Below are 17,201 nucleotides of genomic sequence, written 5' to 3' on the forward strand. Positions count from 1 at the left end.
AAAACAGCCGAGGACAAATCTGGTCCGGGCCTGGCGACTTGTCAATCTTAATGTTTCACAAGATTTTCAGCACATCAGCTTCCTCTATCTCTATCCATTCCAGCATGCACACCTGCTCTTCAAAGGTTTCATTCACTACAAAGTTCGTTTCTTTCGTAGAGACAGAAGCAAAAAAACTCATTTAGGGCTTCCCCTACCTCCTCAGACTCCACACACAAGTTCCCTATGCAATCCCTGATTGGCCCTACTCTTTCTTTAACCATTCTCTTATTTCTCACGTAAGTGTAAGATGCCTTTGTGTTCTCCCTAATCCGTTCTGCCAAGCCTTTCTTGTGACCCTCCTGGCTCTCCTCAGACCATTTTTGACCTCCCTCACCTGCCTGTAATCCTCAAGAGCTGAGCTTGACCCTAGCTTCCTCCACCTTATGTAAGCTACCTTCTTCCTTTTGACGAGAAGCTCCACCGCTCTCGTCATCCAAGGTTCCTTTATCTTACCCCTTCTTGCCTGTCTCAGAGGGACATATTTACTCATGACTCGCAACAACTGTTCCTTAAACAGTCTCCACATGTCTATAGTGCCTTTACCATGGAACAATTGCTCCCAGTCTATGCTTCCTAACTCATGTCTAATCGCATCATAGTTTCCTCTTCCCCAATTAAATATCCTCCCATTTTGCCTAATCCCCTCCTTCTCCATAGCTATGTAGAATGTGAGGCAGTTATGGTCACTATCACCAAAATGCTCTCCCACCACAAGATCTGATACCTGCCCCGGCTCATTTCCGAGCACCAAGTCTAGAATGGCCTCTCCCCTCGTCGGCCTGTCAATGTACTGAGTTAGGAAACCCTCCTGAACACACCTTACAAAAACAGCTCCATTCAAATCTTCTGCTCGAAGGAGGTTCCAGTCAATATTGGGAAAGTTAAAGTCACCCATTACAACAACCCTACTACGTCCACACTTTTCCAAAATCTGTCGACCTATGCGTTCTTCAATCTCCCTGCTGCTATTGGGGGGCCTGCAGTAAACCCCTAACGAGATGACTACTCCCTTGTTGTTCCTAATTTCCACCCATACTGACTCGGTAGGCAGATATTCCTCGACAATGGAAGCTTCTGTAGCTGTGAGACCTTCTCTGATTAGTAGTGCTACATCCCCTCCTCTTTTTCCCCCCTCCCTATTCTTTTTAAATGCTGTAAACCCTGGAACATCCAGCAACCATTCCTGCCCCTGAGAAACCCATGTCTCTGTTATGGCCACAACATCATAGCACCAGGTACTGATCCATGCTCTAAGTTCATCACTTTTATTCCTGATACTCCTTGCGTTAAAGCAAACACACTTTAACTGATCCCTTTGTTCCTTCCCAGGAAAATCCTTCCCACTAGCTGGTCTACCTCTTGCTATTGCCTCACCCGCATCAACTCTCACCTCCGGTATACAGCGCAGGTTCCCATCCCCCTGCCATACTAGTTTAAACCCTCCCAAACTACTCGAGCAAACCTTCCACCCAGGACATTGGTCCCCTTTCAGTTCAGATGCAACCTGTCCTTCTTGTACAGGTCCCACCTTCCCCAGAAGGCATCCCAATTATCTACATATCTGAACCCACCCTCCTACACCAGCTGCGCAGCCACGTGTTAAGCTGCGCCCGCTCCCTGTTCCTCGCCTCGCTATCTCGTGGCACTGGTAGTAAACTAGAGAACACTACTCTGTTCGTCCTGCTTTGCAGCTTCCATCCTAACTCCCTGAAATCACTTTTTATATCCTCAATCCTTTTTCTGGCTATATCATTAGTGCCAATATGTAACACGATTTCTGGCTGTTCGCCCTCCCCTTTTAGAACCTTATATACCCGATCGGAGAAGTCCCGGACCCTGGCACCAGGGAGGCAACATGCCTTCCGGGAATCCCGATCCTGACCACAAAATCTCCTGTCGATTCCCCTAACTATCGAGTCCCCTACCACGAGTACTTTTCTATTCTGCCCCCTTCCCTTCTTTGCCACAGTGTCAGGCTCAGTGCCAGAGAACTGACTACTATGGCTTACCTCTGGTAGGTCATCCCCCCCAGCAGTATCCAAAACGGTATACTTATTGCTGAGGGGAATGCCCACAAGGGATCTCTGCACTGTCTGTCTGTCCCCTTTCCTCCCCCTAACTGTCACCCATCTAACCTTGTGTTACTTGTGGCAGGGCAGTAGATGTAGTCTAAATGAATTTCATCAAGGTGGGCTGCTCTCAAAAGGTTAGATCCCACGGAATCCAGAAAGATCTGGCAAATTGGATACACAGTTGACTCGATTAGAGGAAGTAGAGGGCAATACTGGAAAGTTGCTTGGCTGACTGAAGGCCTGTGTCCACTGGTGTGCCTCAGGAGTCAGTGCTGGGCCCATTCGTAATTGTTATCTATAATCAATGATTTGGAGGAGAACGTACAAGGCATGATTAGTAAGTTCACGAATGACACTGAAATAAACATTATCATGGGAAATGAGGAAGGTCATCAGAAATTGCAACAGGATCTTGATCAGCTGCGAGGTGTTGCATTTCGGACAGTCAAATTCAGGTAAGAATTTTGTGAATGGTAGGGCCTTAAGCAGTGGAAGAAAGGGACCTTGGAGTTCAGGTGCACGGTTCTCTGAAAGTGGAGTCACAGGTAGACAGTGCAATGATGACTACTTTTGGCACACTAGCCTTCAGTCAGGATATTGAGTATAGAAATTGGGAAGTTATGAGGCAGTTGTACATGACATTGGTGAGGCTGTAATTGGAATATTGTGTTCAGCTTTGGTCACCTGGCTATAGGAAGGGTGTTATTAAATTGAAAATAATGCAGAAGAAATTTACAAGGTCGTTGCTAGAGTCAAGGGCTAGAGTTACAGGGAGAGGTTGGACAAGCTAGGACTTTTTTCTTTAGCATGTAGGAGACTGAGGGAAGATCTTATAACAGTGTGAGATTATGAGAAAGCATAGGTAGGGTACACTCAGTCTCTTTCCATGGTTAGGGAATCAAAGACTTACAGGGCATAATTTAACACAAGAGGGGAGAAAATACATGGGAATCTGAGGGGTAACTTCTCTTTAAAAACAGAGGGTGGTACGCCAATGGAATGAGTCACCAATGCAAGTGGTTGAGGTGGGTTATTAGCAACATGGATAGGAAATGTTTAAAAAGATATGGGCCAAGTGCAGGGAAATGGACTTGGCATGGATGAACACTTCGGCCCTGACTGGTCTGTGCTGACCAATCTCCATGCTATATGACAATGACTACTTAAATATTATTTCCAGCATTAACCTCTCAAATGAAAGCAAAATACGGTGACAGTTGTGACTGAAAAGAAAGAAAACTATGATCACACTACTGGGGAAATTCTACAGATTTCAAGATAGTGGAGAGAAATTTGGAAAGCAAACTTGCATGGGAAATCCGTGTTGATATTAATAAATTATTATTATGATGTTAATGTTAATTAGGATGTTAAAATATTGTGAAAAGGGAAAGTGGAGATTTCTCAGGTATCCAAGAGAACTTCTTTGACCAATCCATTCTCTGTTACATTGGAAACAAGGCAGAGGGTGCTGCTTGACGGGTGTCTTTGTGGCATGCATCCAGCGGGGTTCCATAGTGTTGGGGCCTTTCCTATTCATGGAACAGAACCAAAGTTGTACCCTAAATCTGTAGAGTTTCCCCTGTATAGGTTCTCAATCTAGCCAAGATCTTGTGCCAACCATACTCGTATTTCCTCCATTAGAATCAGGTGACCATATGTTTCCTTGGATTAGTTCTGATTTGGATGTTGCTGAGCAATTTAACTGATCCAAACTTGACATGGGGAACTTTCCAGGATTTGACCACTTCTGGATACTAGCCTATGAATTGTCTTAGTCAATTTAGCTCTGGTGGATCTCTTTTGCAGTCTTGAGTCTACATACCAGAAGCAACTACAATGATTTGCCAGCTAGGATCCTGAAGAAAATTTAACTGTTTGGCCACAGCTTGGCTCAATTTTGGGGTGTTGCTGTGGGCTGACCAAGAGACCCTCTGTGTCTTGAGTGAGCGAGCCTACACAACTGTCTTCACCCAGCTGGTGTTCTCCAACCTCAGCCAAGTTGGTGAGGATGTCCACTTCCATCAGAATACCCTGCAATTCATATGTCCCACTGCTGCATTTTCCAACGACAAATCCAGCCATAGTACCTGTCTGAAGTCCATTTGGGCTTCAGCTGCTAGGTGCTTTTGTGTTTTTACATCATTAACTCCACATATCAAACAAACAGTCTCTGAGCATCTCATTAAAGGTTAAACCTAAGTCACATGCCTCTGCCATTCATCTTAACCTCAAAAGAAATCCCAATACATTTTCCTTTGGTCCTCAAGTTGCCAAGGCAAACCAAGCATCTCAAAATTAGAGGAGGCTTAGGCTAGTTATGTTCCTTCGCTATATCCATCAACTATTGAAAGATTTTAGAATCTTGTACTTCAGGGGAAGTTAGGCTCCTATTAACCAAAAAAGCCGCAAGCCAAGCCTACAAGTTGTCAGGAGAATTACTCATTGCTTTTCAGCTACCCCAACATCATTTGCCCAGAAAAAGAAATGCACTTTTTTCCACATAATGACATCAACAGCAGGATAGAACAAGTCAAGTTTCCCAAATAGCAGCATAATGCCAGAAACACTTACCCGCACTCAAAGGTGGTTGTTGCAAGACATTTTTTTCAGTACCTTCATTTTTTTTTCGTCACTACTAAAATAACTGCACAGAGGCCAGTATCCCATCACCAAATCACCCTTTATGAAGTAACCTCGAATGAGTGTGGCAGACAGGGCCACTCCAAAGTCCAGGACTACATGCTGAGGGACGCGCTAAAGCTTGGGGCAGCAGCCGCCAAGGCGCAATGGGGAAAGACCACCATATGAGACCCCTCAGCCAGAATAGAAAAAGGGGCCCTACTCGGCAACTGGGCCCAGCTGGCGCCTTCCCCAACTTGTCAGGGGGCCAACGGGGACTGTGCAGGGAGATTGACCGCTGGGGTTTTCTTTTGTTTTTTGCCTTTTTCTTTTAGTTGGTGTACATGCCCCCAGCATAACCTGGAGCGGGTAACATGACTGGGTAGGTGTGTAAATATGTTTATTTTTTGATTCTATGAATAAAGTTTTTTTTAAATCAAAAAAAATCACCAAGTCACCCTTTATTTACACTGGAATATCCTTGACCCACATCCAGCTTCCTCAGTCTAAAGAGAGCTGCTGAAATTCAAGTTTATATCTGTGAGCCAGGGCTCCTAACTGGACCAGAATAACAGCTCCAATCAGGGAATTCATCCTCTGAGATTCACTTGCTAACCTTGTCATAATCATCAGAATACTTGCCTTTGTTAGGTCTGTCATTGTGTTTAAGGACAGGGAGGTGATGCTGACATGTACAAAATGTGGTTTAGACAACAGGTGGAGTAATGTATGCAGATCTGGAATGCATATTATAGGAGGGATGTGATTGGAGAGGATATTTGAGAGGTTTAATTGTGAAGACACATTTGGATAGACAAGGATTGTTTTCCTTACAACAGGGACACTGAGGGAGTACATGGTTCAGATGTATAAAACAATGATGGACACAACAGGGTAGATTGAAAGAAACATTTCCACTTGGCGAAGGACCAATGATCAGGAGTATAGATTTAAGATAAATGGCAGGAGGTTTAGAAGGGTTGTATGGCAACACATTTCCACCCAGAGGGTTACAGGAATCTGCAACTCACTGCCTTTAAGAATGGTAGAGGCAGAAACCCTCAACATTTAAGGAGCATTTAGATGTGCACTTGCAATGCAAAGGTATACAAGGCTATGAGCCTTGTGCTGGAAAATGTGATTAGAACAGCTAGCTGTTCATTTTGACTGGCACAGACTTGATGGGCTGAAAAGCACATTTCTATGTTTTAGACGGTACAAGAAACAATGTTAGAGGTATATAAGATTTTGACAATTTTAACGAAGGTACGTAAAGAAAGTTAGTCCCATTTTGAGATAACAAGAACTGCAGATGCTGGAGACAGTGACAATACATTGTGGAGCTGGAGGAACACATGAGGCCGGGCAGCATTAGAGGAGTAGGAAAGTCGACATTTCGGGTCAGAACCCTTCTTCAGAAATGGGGAGGGGGTAAGGGAGCTGGGAAATAAATAGAGAGGAGGGTTGGGACTGAGGAAGGTAGGTAGCACGTAGGTGATAGGTGAGCGCAGGTAGGGGGTGGTGGGGATTGGTCAGTGGGATGGGTGGAGCAGAAAGGTGGGATTGAAGATGGATGGGCATTGGCAAATATCCATGGCTTATGTTGTGGATTAGATTGTTGACTTGGTCTCCTACACCTCCCCCCTCACCTCATTTAAGGCCCAAAGCAAACCTTTCATATCAGACAGGGGTTCATCTGTACATCCGCCAAAATCTACTGCATCCGTTTCTCTTGATGTGGCCTCCTCTACGTTGGTGAGACCAAATATAGACTCGGAGACCGTTTCATACAGCATCTGCGCTCTGTACACAACAAGCGGTAAAATCTTCCGGTCACCAATCAGTTTAACTTCTCCCTGGGTGACATGTTCATCCTGGGTCTCCTCAAGTGTCACAATGACACTACAAACTGGATGTGTAACGCCTCATATTCCACCGATGGCCTAAACATACAATTCACCAGTTTTAAAATCTCCCCAATCCTGATCTCATCCCATGTCCAACCCTCCCTCCCATCCCCATCTCCTTGACCTGACACAACCATTCTATCTTCTGCCCTACCTATCCATCCCACGCAGCCCACTGCCAATCCCCACCACCCTCCACCTGCATTCACCTATCACCATCCCAACTACCTTCTCCAGCTCCACCCATCCTCACAGGTCGGTGCAGTCTCCATGATGGTAAAAATGGTGATGAATAATTATGAAAAGAAATTAAGTGGGTACTTGAAAATAGACTTTAAGGGCTACCGATTTAAAGCTAGGGAAGAAAACTGACTAGTTTGTGATACCGTCATGAACTTTATCGTTTGAATTTCCTCAATCTGTGCCTTTGTGAGTCTGATTCTAGATAAATTGAGGGCTACCCCTTAAGTGGCAGCAGCTACTGCATGTAAACGCATATTACATAAATGCTGTCAGTTTTAGAGGAATAATAATAGTAAGAAGCACCAACAGTTGTTAGTCACTATTATTGATCAAACATCCAGGTCTCAGAACTGAAGTGTAGGTCAGCTAGGATCTAACTGAATAGTGACAAAAGGTCCCAGACCCTTTTGAAGAACAATGCAGCCCTCCAACAGCTAAGGACAATGCTAATTCTACTAGCACATTTAAAGTATTTCAAAGATCTGTGGCTTGGTTTGTGGATGAGGTTGTTGACTTGTTCACTGAGCTGGATTGTTTTTGTTCAGACATTTTGTCATCATGCTAGGTGACATCAGTGGAGCCGCTGATGAAACTATGTTGTTCTGCTCTGCTTGGAAAATCAGTTCATCAGAGGCTCCACTGATGATGTCACTTAGCATGGTGACAAAACATCTGAACAAAAACAAGCCAGCTCAGCGACCAAAACAATGGCCTCACCTACCTGCACGTTTTACATGCTAAGCTACCAGTGCCCAGGAAAAATAATTATGCACTAGATTTTCAACAAAATGTCTATAATCAAATTTAATCTCTCAATCATTTCAGAATAACAATCATTGACCCTTTCCTGTTACTGTGTGCTCTCTTTTTTGTTTATTTCTCAGTGAGAGGAGATGATGGTGTCGTGGTAATGTGACTGGACCTCAATCAACGTTAATGCAGTGGAGACATGGATTGAAATCCCAAGTCAGCTCATGGAATTTAAATTCAATTGTTAAACTCAGCAGATGAAAGCTAGTCTGAGGAATGGTGACCATGAATCTATTATCCTTGTCCTAAAAACCCATGTGGTTCACTAACGTCCTTTTAGGATTGGAATCCTTGTCCACCCTGGCCTACATATAACTCCAGGCCCACAACAGTTTAATGACCTATAACTGGCCTCTACAGCGGCCGAGCAAGTCACTCAGTTCAACAGCAATAAACAAACAATGCGTACCTTGCCAGCCATGTCCACATCCCATTAACTAATTACTTGTTTACAGCCCTTCGTTTCGCTTCCCAAGCGCAAAAGTCAACACCGCGCTGCGTGATTCCGCCCGTCGATTGGCTGTCTTGGGAATTGAAAATCCACAGCTATTATTGGTTGAGTAGCTTGTCAATCGGAAACTGGATTTCGCCAATTTCACATTGCCCCCCCTCCCCTTTCTCACTCGCCTCGTGTAAGGAGGGACAGTCTGTTGATGACGTCAGTAGCAGTTTTTTCCAGCGTTGTTCTGGGAAACGCCCGCGGCTGGAAGACGTAGCCGGTGATATTTTCAGAGCTTTCGCGTAAAGAAGTTCAGGTTGGGCAAGAATAAGAACGTGGTGACGGATACGGCACATAACGTTTCGTTTGGTTTGTTTTTTTAAAATTTCATTTTGAGCTGATCGATAAATTACTGACTGCACAACTGCTAGGATATAACTTCTGTTCGTTGTGTTTTGATGTGCTGTGTAGCACCAGTCCAATATTTTAAATTTTTAGTTTTCAGTTTTTCCCGCGACGACGTTGACACATCGGAAAAGTGAACCGATGGCTCCAGGCTGGCGTCAATTTTAGTTCAACAACAGCCGCCACGCCCCGCCTTCAGGTGGGGGTACGAAGACGTAAATTCCTCAACCTGTAATTTTGGGTCTCTGAGAACAGTCGATTAGGTTTGCGCATATATGCCTTAACCCCGTTGCCCAGTCTCGAGCGCGAGTGAATCAATAAAAGGTTTGGGGCTGGTTCCCGCCGGCGCGTGCTGTACAACTGAACTCTCAAAACCGTTTAACTGGAAAAGAACCTCAGAAACGGCGTCGTTCCATGGTTCTAAGCCCCATGCGCTGCCTTGATATGGGAGTCTGCTTCTGCCGGCGTCGAGTAAAGGAGAAACGACGCACTTCTGTACCTCGATTACAGCTGATAATTCGGTGGGGTTCGCATTCAGTTCCTTTATGATGAGGCACTCTAATTGGAAAGTCAGCATACTACCCAGATCAGGTAGCCATTAGATTTCAGACACAACAAAAAAATGGAATCTTCCCCCCCCCCCCCCCAAGGAAGCATATGTATTTTGACGCACTGAAACCAGTTCATGCGGTACGCAATGTGTTCCTTTGTACCTTTTTAACCGGCCATGCTGTCAAATCGCAAGTGGCCAAGAAACACCACTGGAAAACATAGGAAAGTGATCACTGCCAGTCTTATGAAAGAATATTCGGGTCATTAAAATTCACAGTAGTGTTAGGCCCACCAGAAGTATGGTAGTGCTGTCAGGCAGTAACACCACGCAACAGCAATAAATGCCTTGCATTTTCTTTTGGAAAACGATTTATGGAAGCAGTTCTTGATTTTGAAATTCCATGCATTTAGCTAGTTTTAGTATGTTTTGCTGGATGTGGATGTGTGCTTTTATCAAGAGGTAAGTGAGATCACTTGAAGCAATAAGAGAAACCATTTTGAATTACTGTTGGAAATTGGAAATTTTTAGAAATTTTCTGCAGTAAATAACTTTTTTGTCCTTATTTAGACTGTATACAGTCGCAATACAGCAACACATCAAGTTGGAGGTTTGGTTCATGTTGAATTATCTCCTGTGCTTTCAGAATATATTGGCTATTGTTATTGAAGATTCAAATGCTTTGCCTATGCTTCCTTGAGCTAAGAGGTGACAACATCCCAAATGTGCTATCCAGAAATCTGACTAGTGAATGCACTGCAGTATCTTCAACTGTCATTCTAACTTCAACCTGTTCACATTGGCCCCTGCTGCCTGAATTTTGAATCCATCCATATAATTACTTCCCATTGTCCCAAACTCCAACATATATTGGTCCCTCTATCCCAGATATCAGTTGAGTAACCAGTAAGCTTCTAATATTTACGTTGACTCAGATAAGAGATCAAAAATTGAAATGACTGGCCACACAAATACAAATAGGAGTAGGTCATTCAGCCTGTTAACTTTAATCTGCCATTCAGTAGTAACATGTTTGATCTGATACTTTATCATTTTCCTGCCCTTCCCCATAACACTCAATTTATCCACCGATCAAGAAGCTCTCAGCCTTAAATATACACAAATGCTCTGCCTGCACACCTCTCTCTCCAAAGACTCTGAGCAGTCAAATAATAAATTTCTTCTCTCAGTTTTCAATCGGGGGCCCCTTTATTCAGAGACTGCTGGTCCTCAACTGTCCTGTGGGGGGGTAACTCTCTCTCAGCAATTACTCTGTCAAGGCTCCTTCACCTTGTATACTTCAATGAGATCAACTCTTATTCTTCTAAATTCTAGTGAGTAGAATCCCAACATATTTAGCTTTTGTTCATAAGACAATTCTCTCCATACTGGAGATCGTCTGAGTGAGCCTCCTATGAACTGTCTCCAGTGAACTCCAATGAAATCTTTCCATCAATAATGGGACCAAAATTGTTCACAGTAGCCAGATGTGGTTTAACGAACACGTTGTGTAGTTGCAGGAAGATGTTTCTACTCTTGCACTCCAACTTGCCTTGAAGTAAAGGCCAGAATTCAGTTTGCCTTCCTCATAACCCAGATTTCTCATGTTCAATCTGAATACTAAATTCTTTCATGCTATGATCGCTATTTCCGGGGATCATTAAAGTTGGAGCAATAAGCTTATCATAGGACCAGAGTACCATAAGGGTTCATAGTGACGTACTGTATCAGCTTCAATGGTATTAAATCATAACAATAAGTAGGCCTGAAGAAAGAAAAACCAGAATGACTTAGTTTCAGTTTTTGCTATTTTGTGGGGAAAAAAAATACATATTTGCAAACTGTTAACGCCAGTTGAAATGATGTGAAACGATCTGGAGTTTGCCCACTTTAAAGTGGATGATCAAGGGAACTAATTAAAAGTGAAATTCAAGAAATTAAAGGACTGTTCAAAATATACTTTGACTATAGTGCCAGCAAAAAGTATTTTAGTTATAGGTTCTTCTGCATAATTCTCACAGAACTCTGAAAACCTCAGTAATGATGTTTGTAACTTGCACTGACTGCTGAGGTAACGATTTGTTTTAAACCAAATACACATACGTTTCACAGGTTTACATGCCTTGACTTGTTAAAGTACTTTGTAGAAAATTAAGGTAGTCAGTTTGTGCACTGTAATCCCACAAACAACCATGACATGATTAACAGACAACCTATTGCTCTTTAGTTGTTTAAGACTTTAATAATGTCTTCATTCCCCTGCTTTTTCTGCAAAATTGTACCTTGGCACAGTTTATATCCATGTGCATGGACTCATGGTTGATATTTAAATTGACTAGTCAAAACTGTTTTATTTGTGAATGAAAATGGGAAATTAACCCCCAACAGGCTGAAATCTTTTGTTCTGACAAAGAACATGAACACCCTTAACAACTGTCGACTTTCTGACACTTTAAGGTACTGTATGATATGTAGTTTAAAGTCGGAAATTGTTGGTTTAGATGAATTCTAGTATTACTGCTTTCAGTATCCAGGAAACTGTGCAGACATTTTCCTTTCCCTCTAAGTGGGAGTAATACTGGAGCAAATTGTGTATTTTAATTAACATGCTATGACACACGTCCAGGGCAAGTGAGATGTAACCTGACTGAGAAAGTACCAGTGAGTGTAAAGCTTCACAGTAGGACCTCTTATTCAAGTGCCCTGCTCTAAATGTATTTAATAAGTTCACAGTAATCAAGCAGAGGCAGAATTATTTTGTGAAGAATGAGGTGATGGCCTAATGGTATTATCGCTAGCCTATTAATCCAGAGACCCAAATAATGTTCTGGAGACCCAGGTTTGAGTCCTGCCATGGCAGCTGGTGAAATTTTAACTCCATGAAAAGAATGTGGAATTAAGAATCTACTGGTGACCGTGCAATCGTTGTCAATTGTAAGAAAAACCCATCAGGTTTGCTGATGGGAAAGAAATCTGCCATTCTCACCCTGTCTGCCCTACACACACACAGCATGTGGTTGACTCTGTGAAATGGCCTGTCAAGCCATTCAGTTGTAGCAATTGGTGTAAAGTCTCAGAAATGAAACTGGATGGATCACCTAGCATCAACTGAGGCACTGGACAAGACAACGGCAGAAACAGCCCTGTCTACCGTACAAAGTCCTCCTCACAAACATCTGGGGGCTAATGTCAAAATTGGGAGAGGTGTCTCTCCAACTAGTCAAGCAACAGACTAATGTAGTTGTAATCACTGAATCATACCTTTTACAGACCATGTCCCAGACACTACCATCACCATCTCGGGATATGCCCTGACTCACTGTCAGAATGGTGGCGGTACAGTGGTATATAGTCAGGGGGGTGATGCTCTCGGAGTCCTTAACATTGACTGCAGATCCCATGAAGTCTCAAGGTTTTGGGTTAAACGTGGGCAACAAAACTCTGGCTGATTATGACATACTATCTTCTGTCAACTGATGAATCAGTACTCCTCCATGTTGAACAACACTTAGAGGAGGCACTGAGGACGGCAAGGGCAAAAAGTGTACTTTGGGTGGGGGAATTTCAATGTCCACACCAAGAATACTCAGCAACAGTACTACTGATAGAGCAGGTCGGGTTCTAAGGGACACACCCTCTACACTGGAATGGCAGCAGGTGGTGAGGGAAACAACAGGAGAGCAAAACATACTTGACCTCATCCTCACCAGTCTGCCAGCTGCAGATGAATCTGTCCATGACCAGATTGGGAAGAACGTCCACCACATAGTCTGTATGAAGATGAAGTCAAGCCTCCAAATTGAAAATAACCTTCATTGTGTTGTCTGGCACAATCACCGTACTAAATCGGACAGACTTTGATAGATCTAGTGACTCAAGACTGGGTATACATGAGGTGCTGTGGGCCATCAACAGCAGCAGAATGGCACTTAAGCACAAGTGTAATCTCTTGGTGTGGAGTATCCCCTGTTCACCCATTACGTTCAAGCCAGGGGATCAACCCTGGTTCATTGGAGATTGCAGGAGGGAATTCCAGGAGCAGCACTAGGCATACCTGGAGATGAGGTGTCAACCTGGAGAAGATGCTGAACAGGACAGCCTGCATGCCAAACCACACAAGCATCAGCTAAGCAATCCTACAATAAACAGATCACATTTTAAGCTCTGGAGTCCTGCCACATCCAGTCACAAATAGTAGGGGACAAATATATGACTCTCTGGAAGAGGTGGCTTCACAAAACTTACTACCCTTAATGATAGAGAACAGCACATCAGTGCAAAGGATAACGCTGAAGCTTTTGCAGCAATCTTCAGCCAGAAGTGCCGAGTGGATGATCCACCTCGGCCTCTTCCAGTGGTCCCCAGCATTACGGTGCCAATCTTCAGTTAATTTGATTCAGTCCACGTGATTTCCAGAAAAGGCCGGAGGCACTGGATACAGCAAAGGCTAAAGGCCGGACAACATTCCAGCAATAGTACCGAAGACTTGCCGCACCCCTGGCTAAGCCATCTACCTGACAATGTGGACAATTGTCCAAGTATGTCATTGCATAAAAAGCAGGACAAATCCAGCCCAGCCAATTATTGCCCCATCAGTCGACTGTCATGAAAGTGATGCAAGATGTCAGCAACAATGCTATCAAACAGCAGCTGCTCAGCAATAATCTGCTCAGTGATGCCCAGTTTGGTTTCCACCAGGGCCAGTTAGCTCCTGGTTCAAACATGGGCAAAAGAGCTAAATTTCAGAGTTGAGATGATGGTGACAATACTTGACATCAAGGTTGCACTCGACAGAATGTGGCTTCAAGGAGTCCTAGCAAAACTGGAATTAATGGGTATCAAAGGACAAACTTTATGGTGGATGGAGTTGTACCTGGCATATAGGAACGCAGTCATGGCTGTTGGTCAGTCACCTCAGCTCCAGGACATCTCGGCGGGAGTTCCTCAGGAGCGTGTCCTAGGCCCAACCATCATCGTCAGTTGCTTCATCCATGACCTTGCGTCCATCATAAAGTCAGAAATGGGGATGTTTGCCGATGATCGCACAATGTTTAGCATCACTCACAACTCCTTAGATGCTGAAGCAGTCCATGTCCAAATGCAATAAGATCTGGACAATATCTGGGCTTGGGATGACAACTGGCAAGTAACATTCACGCCACAAATGTCAGGCTCTGATCTAACCACCACTCCTTGATGTTCACTGATGTCACCATCACTGAATTCCCCCACTATCAATATCTTGGAGGTATTCATTAATCAGAAGCTCAACTGGACTTGCCACTTAAATGCAGTGGCTACAACAGCAGATCAGAGTCGAGACTTGCTGCAGCAAGCAAGTCCCCTCCTGATTCCTGAAAGCCTGTCCACCATCTACAAGGTACAAGTCAGGAATGTGATTGGAATACTGCCCACATGCCTGGATAAGTGCAGCCCCAACAACACTCAAGCTTGACACCATCCAGGATAAAGCAGCCTGCTTGATTGGCATTGCTGCTACTGAGTGTCAGTGGTAGATACAATGCTTGCTGCCTACAAGGTGCACTGCAGAAATTGACGATACTCGGCGCCTTCCAAATCCACGATCACTTCCATCTAGAAGGACAAGGGCAGCAGATATTTAGGAATACCACACTACCACCTTCAAATATCCGTCGAGCCATTTACTGTCCAGACTTTGAAATATATTGCCTTTCCCTCACCTGTCGTTAGTCCACATCCTTGAATTCCCTCCCTACTGTCGTAGTGCGTCAAACCAAAGCAGGTGGACTGCAGCGGCTCAAGGCAGCTCATCACCACCTTCAAGTGCAACTTGGGACTAGCAATAAATGCTGGCTAGCCAGTGACATCCACGTCCCACAAAATGAATTTTTAAACAAATCCTGTTTTAATCACCTGTTTTGAGCTTTGAGGAAGCAGCATGCTTTAATGATATAGGGGAATTGAGGCTTGTATGCCCTCAGGTTGTCCACCAAACAAAACTTCTGGAAACACAGTGGCTCAGTGGTTAGCACTGCAGCCTCATAGCGCCAGGGACCTGGGTTCGATTCCAGCCTCAGGCAACTGTCTGTGTACAGTTTGCACATTCTCCCTGTGTCTGCGTGGGTTTCCTCCCGGGTGCTCTGGTTTCCTCCCACAGTCCAAAGATGTGCAAGCTAGGTGGATCGACCATGCTAAATTGTCCGTAGTGGTGAAGGGTGTGTGGGTTACAGGGCAATGGGTTTGGGTGGGATGCTCCAAGGGGCGGTGTGGACTTGTTGGGCCAAAGGGCCTGTTTCCACACTGTAGGGAATCTTATCTAAAGTGCCATATCAAAGTAGAATATTAAAATCTAATGGTGTAGACAAAAACCATTGAAAGTAAATCATGGGTTGGACATAATAAGGCTACAGAAAGATATAGAAAGTTAAGTCACGTCAGCCAAGATCTGGTAAATGTAGTGGGAAAATGTAAAATGTCCATTTTTGGCAAAAAGAATAAGAAACACGTTTATGTAAATGTTGACAGATTGAAGAACTGAGATGCAGAGGGATATGTTTGTCCTAGTCCACCAGTTGTAAAAGCTTACTGTGCAGGTTGAGCAAGTATTAATTAAAAAGATAAATACAAAGAGATTTGCTTTTTGCGACGGGTATTGAATTTAGAAGTATGGAGGTTATGTGCATGGGTGAGGCCACATCTGGAATACAGGATACAATATTGGTAATCTTAAAGAAAGATGTACGTGTGTTACTTTTGTTAAGAGATGATTTACCATACTAATACCCAAAATGGGTGATTTGTATAATGAGGAAAGGTTTGATATTGCTAAAGTTGTATCTGCAAGAGTTGAGTGATTAAAAATACTAGATCCTGAAGGCTATGATGGCCGACATGGACAGAATGTTTCTTTTTATGGAAAATCTAAAACAAGGGGTCATTTTTAAAATAAGACGGGTTGCCCATTCAAAATACAGATATGGGTTTTTTTTCCCTTGAATAATGCATGGGAGTTGCCATTAGATTTTGGGAGATGAATGTGTGAATAGTTTCTTTTAAATGGACCAGTCAGTGTGTGGGTGACTGCAAGGTAATAACTGCTAACCTCTGAGCACCTGGGTGCTGATTACGTTTCTGTCTGAATTGCCTTCTGTCAGAACCGCCCTGTAACAAGACCCACAACAGTCCCCACATTTGAAACAAGGTGTCTTCCGTTGTTACTTCGTGATGAAGGGTTTTAGCCCAAATGTTGACTTTCCTGCTCCTTGGATGCTGTCTGACCGGCTGTGCTTTTCCAGCTCCACACTTGTTAACACTAAGTTCAAGTATCTGTGTTGTTATTCATGGAATAGCTCCAATATCTGCTGCATCAAGTTTTCTTGTGTTGATGACATTGTGTAATGACTTGGCGCACCCAAGTATGGGATTACTGTTAAAAGTAAGAAATGCAGGATATGATCAGTAGGTATCGCAGCAGATGTGGAGAGAGCAACAAAGTTTATATCTCAGGACACAGTTGTTCAAACATTTCATGGTTTGCAGCGAGTTCAGGACTGGCAGTTAAACATCCAAAGATTTACAACTTATCGAAAAGACAGGGAGGTGGACAGAGGGAGTGGGGTTGCCTTGTTAGTTAAGAATGAAATTAAATCTAAGGCACTGAATGTCATAGGGTCAGAGGATGTGGAGTTTGTGTGGGTGGAGTTGAGGAACCACAAAGGCAAAAAAAACCATAATGGGAGTTATGTACAGACCTCCTAACAGTGATCAGGACCAGGGCACAAGATGCACTGGGAAATAGATAGGGCATGTCAGAAAGGCAAGGTCATGGTGATCATAGGGGACTTCGATATGCAGGTGGACTGGGTGAATAATGTTGCCGGTAGATCCAAAGAAAGAAAATTCATGGAATGTTTACAGGATGGCTTTTTGGAACAGCTTGTGATGGAGCCCACAAGGGAGTAGGCTATTCTGGACTTAGTGCTATGTAATGAGCCTGATTTTGTAAAAGATCTTACAGTAAGGGAACAGTTGGGAGGCTGCGATCATAATATGGTAGAGTTCAGTCTGCAGTTTGAAAGAGAGATGGCAAAACCAGATGTAATGGTGTTACGGTTAAATAAAGGTAATTA

At 43.7% G+C, this 17,201-nt stretch overlaps 1 protein-coding gene across 2 annotated transcripts in view; it reads left to right on the forward strand.

Moving 5' to 3' along the window:
* The first annotated feature begins 8,295 nt into the window (after positions 1 to 8,295).
* Positions 8,296 to 17,201, forward strand: part of LOC125456534 (probable RNA-binding protein 46) — an 83,691-nt gene continuing 74,785 nt past the window's right edge. For both annotated transcript variants that reach the window (XM_048539744.2, XM_048539735.2), the window contains exon 1: positions 8,296 to 8,504. The gene's annotated coding sequence lies outside the window, so the exon portion shown is untranslated. The remainder of the gene's footprint in view (positions 8,505 to 17,201) is intronic.

Source organism: Stegostoma tigrinum, chromosome 1 (assembly GCF_030684315.1).
Source record: "Stegostoma tigrinum isolate sSteTig4 chromosome 1, sSteTig4.hap1, whole genome shotgun sequence".
NCBI lineage: Eukaryota > Metazoa > Chordata > Chondrichthyes > Orectolobiformes > Stegostomatidae > Stegostoma > Stegostoma tigrinum.